Source organism: Bison bison, unplaced genomic scaffold, assembly GCF_000754665.1.
Source record: "Bison bison bison isolate TAMUID 2011002044 unplaced genomic scaffold, Bison_UMD1.0 scf7180017864317, whole genome shotgun sequence".
Classification (NCBI taxonomy): Eukaryota; Metazoa; Chordata; class Mammalia; order Artiodactyla; family Bovidae; genus Bison; species Bison bison.
Genome location: NW_011494889.1, coordinates 1,180,761 through 1,185,069, shown reverse-complemented (window position 1 = coordinate 1,185,069; position 4,309 = coordinate 1,180,761). Strand labels below are relative to the sequence as shown.

Sequence of the window (4,309 nt, the reverse complement as noted above, 5' to 3'; positions counted from 1 at the left end):
AGTCATTATTTAGGTTTAAAATATTAGGAGTTGACTGATACTGCTTATCTTACTAGTTCTTGTGGGAAAGCCTATAACTTGATTATGTATCACTTCCTAGGGCCTGCCCGCCCTCCTCTGCTGTAATTAACACAAGTTCACTCATAAATAGTGCTTGGTCTTCTGGCATCTACAGTGTTCTCATCAATCCCAATGTTTACTTCCTCTCAATTTTGCAAATAAACTTCAATATTTGTTTTTTATTCACATGTCCTTTTAATTTGTTTTTTAATTAGAGAATAATTGCTTTACAATGTTGTGTTGGTTTATGCCATACAACAATGCAAATCAAAATTGTGTGTGTGTGTGTGTGTGCGCGTGTGCACGCACACGTGTATCTGGAGAACGGAACGGCAACCCACTCCAGTTTTCTAGCCTGGAGAATTCCATGGATGTATTTCTATGTGTGTGTGTGTGTGTGTGTGTGTGTGTGCCTGGAGAACTTCATGGATGTGTGTGTGTGTGTGTGTGTAGAAGGGAACAGCAACCCACTCCAGGATTCTGACCTGGAGAATTCCATGGACTGTATAGTCCATGGGGTCGCAAAGAGTCAGATACTACTGAGTGACATGCACACATATACACACATACATATATATTGTCTCCCTCTTGTCTTGCCTGGAGAACCCCATGGACTAGCGGAGCCTGGTGGGCTACAGTCCATGGGATGGCAAAGAGTTGGACAGGACTAAGCGACTGACACTTCTTGAACCTTCAACCCTTCCCTTAAACCTCTCCAACACTCCTAATTACCATATAAACTTTTACTTCCCAGCCTGTGCCAGGTCATTCTCACAGAGGTGGGAGAGATGGAAGGGATTTTTTTCCCTGCCCACTACAGGCAATGAGGGAGCACACTGTCAGCAGGGTATTTTAAAACAATAATAAAAGCAACTAAAAGTCTTTCTGTTTCTTATCATCACCAGGCACTGGCAATATGAAACAACCTTAATGTTTAGACACTCCTTCCAACCACTGCAGACAGCTTCAAACATTACCCCTTAACATGTCACCAGTAATGGTCAGCCTCTTCAACCTCTGCCCAAATCTTTTATCCAATAGTTTTTCTTTACCTCGGAATCTCAAAATAAAAACAAAAGCTAATAATAAGAACAACAAATATTAAAAGCAATCAGTGTACTTTCTACAATATTTGTAACTGTGAAGCATATCATTATCACTTTAATAGAAAAGCTCATATAAAATCTAATGTGATGCCTCTCTCAAACAGAACGAAGTAGAGTCTCTAGATATCACCTCAATCAATTATGATTTAGCATTAAAACTATTTTTCAAACAACAATAATGTAAACAAGTGGTTCACAGCCATAACCCAATGCCTGGAGACTGGAAAATTTGCCAAGATTTATGGGCTCAGACTCAGCAGAATGAACAAGGCTCTACTAACATAACTGCAGTCCTTTCGGCCTCTGTTCGCCTTGCATCACACGGAGGGCCATGTCATCATAGTCACTATGAAAAAAAAGGTCTAACTCAGAGAAGAAAAAGGACAGAAAGAGCTTTTAAAAGAAGGGGTCGACTATGCCTCCGTTAATCTTGCCGAGGGCCTGCATCAAAGGCAGTACACAGTTGGATGGTAAAATCAGCAGATCAACACTCTGCTTGGTATCCCCCTGTTCAAAGCTGTACTCCTCAGCTGTAACAAATCCTCCTGATTCCATCAAAAGGCAGGGAATGGCTGCCCACTAGGGTATGCGGATAACTGAGAATTGACTACACAATCATAAAATTGATAATCAGAGAGTTGTTATTTAGTCACTAAGTCATGTCCAACTCTTTGCAACCCCATGCTGTAGCCCGCCAGGCTCCTCTGTTGATGGGATTTCCTAGGCAAGAATACTGGAGTAGGTTGCCATTTCCTTCTCCAGGGGATCTTACCCACTCAGGGGTCGAACCCAAATCTTCTGCATTGGCAGATGGGTTCTTTAGCACTGAGCCACCAAGAAAGCCCAATCAGAGTACAGAAGCAAAAACCTCAATGTAACAAGCTACTACTTCACATACTACAAACTGATGATTAAAAAGAAACGTGCCAGCATGTATATATCAAGTCAGTTTTGATTATAGCTGTTTTAACAGTTCTTCCAATGCACAGATACATGTTTCAGTGCAGCAGAAATAAAAAATAGTAAATTTATAAGAATAATGAGTAATCAGCCACACCCTGATTTTTTTTAAAAATGCCACTACTGGTTAAACTGTAAAATACATCTAAATCCTACAAAATAATACTTAGAATTTATCTAGAGAAGGCTAAGAAATTTACTCAGCATTAGAACAAAAGACAAAAATTCCAAAGATAATCCAGAACACAAAGCAATCAAACTTCAAACATACTACTCAGACACATAACTAGAAACTTGCTACAGAAAGCAGGACTCTTATGTTTCAAAAATGAGCACTTCCCCTCCTGTGAACTAATGTCCAAGAACCTACAGGCTTTCTCCTAAAACCCAAAGGAAAAGGGAAAAGAACACATTTTCAAATCAACAATATATGGAAAAATCAGAAAAGGCCTTTTCAGAAAAACAGTACTATCTAAAGAAATAAGATTAAATTAAAACATACAGAAATCTACTTGACATTTAATTCAATAGCTTTAAAGATCAGTGTCATCTTTTCACTTTCTAATTTGAAAAATTATTCAATTCCCTTTCATGTTACAGCATTATTTATGTTTACCTAATGCTTTCCACTTGAAAGTTTCAGGTGTGCCCCTAAACACAGGAAGTTGTAACAATCTTACGCAAGCATACATTTTCAAGGCCATCAAGAGTTTAGCTTAATAATACTATGTTGCATACTTCAAATTTATTAAAAGAGTACATCTTAAGCATTCTCACCACAAACGAAAGAGAGAAATTAGTAACTATGTGAAGTGATGGTTTGTTAATTAGCTTGACTGTGATAATCATTTCACAATATACATACATGTCAAGTTATCACGTTATACACCTCAAGTATACGCAATTTTGATTTGTCAAGTATGCTTCATGAAAGCTGAGGAAAAGAGTTTACAAGCTAGCAAGACACCAAGCCATCAATAAACATAAACTGCTCAGGTTTACTTGAATTAGTGCAAGTCAAATCACTAAATCAGATCTAAAAGATCTACAAACCAATACTATAGTTTCAAAAATAAAAAAATGTTAACCTTTGAAATATAAACTGCTTGAAACAAGCAAAAGACTCAATCATCAGATATCACCCTCCACCAAGGACAACGCTCTCCCTAGGTACCTTGCCCAGTTTGTGACAAAAATACAAAATTTGCCATTACCTAAAGCTAAAACAGTCTTTGTAAGTACATAGAAGTGAGACACTATAATGATGTAGATTAGGAAGTACATATCAATTGTAGTCCATAAAACATAAATAAAATGCAGACAGTAACTAAAATTAATAATAATTACCTCTGGTAATGATAAAACCAAGCCCACACACTACACAATTGCCAATAAGGAAAACTAAATATGCTAATATGTATATAACAACAGATCTTGGGTTATCAATACTTTTAAAAAATCTACCAATGGAAAATACATGTTTTCCTTGTAGCAGAAATAAAAAGTAACAGTAAACCCATGGGAATTGCTACTCAAAAACTAAATACAACCGGATAACTTGTAATAAAAATACATTACAAAGTTATGCAGAAAAACAATGAACAGTAACTGACAACGTGACTGCACTGGCTTTCCATGTAATTATCACTGTAATTCTAAATGCATTTAGAAGCTGATTGCATGACAAAGGAAATAAGACAGTCTAAACTCTGCAAGGTAGCAAAGATTCCAAAAGGGAAACTTCAGCTGGCTTACTAGTATGAGGATAACTTTAAAGTAATATCTATTTGACAAAGAAATGCAACATAAGTTGAACCTGGGTGCGGAAGAGCTCAAGTTTTCCCTGGAAATGTAAATTCTTCCCCGAAATTCACAAGGGTTTAAAAAAAAAAAAAAGCCGCATCAGTAAACCAGGATTAATTGCAAATGAGGCAACAGGAGTTCAGCATCCAATAGGTGGTCTGATCATCTTTCTAATCCGTTAGGTCAAGAGTCCTTCTCACCTACGACCCTCAGAGAAGGGCTGACTCCCTGCTCTCAAACCTCCTCAGCAAGCCAACCTTTGCCAACTCATGCCACCCTCACCGACGATCTCTGCAAAGTCCCGGGACACTCCCCCAAGCGAGACAGCCTTCCTCCGAGAAGCCTCCTGCCCAGGGTCACCCACCACTCCTCCTCCCCTT

The 4,309-nt window shown here is 38.2% G+C and overlaps 1 protein-coding gene across 1 annotated transcript in view; it reads right to left on the bottom strand.

The window, feature by feature from the left end:
* The window catches only part of DISP1 (dispatched homolog 1 (Drosophila)), a 223,123-nt gene that overhangs the window by 218,496 nt on the left and 318 nt on the right, over positions 1–4,309 (bottom strand). The gene's annotated exons all lie outside the window — the stretch shown is intronic.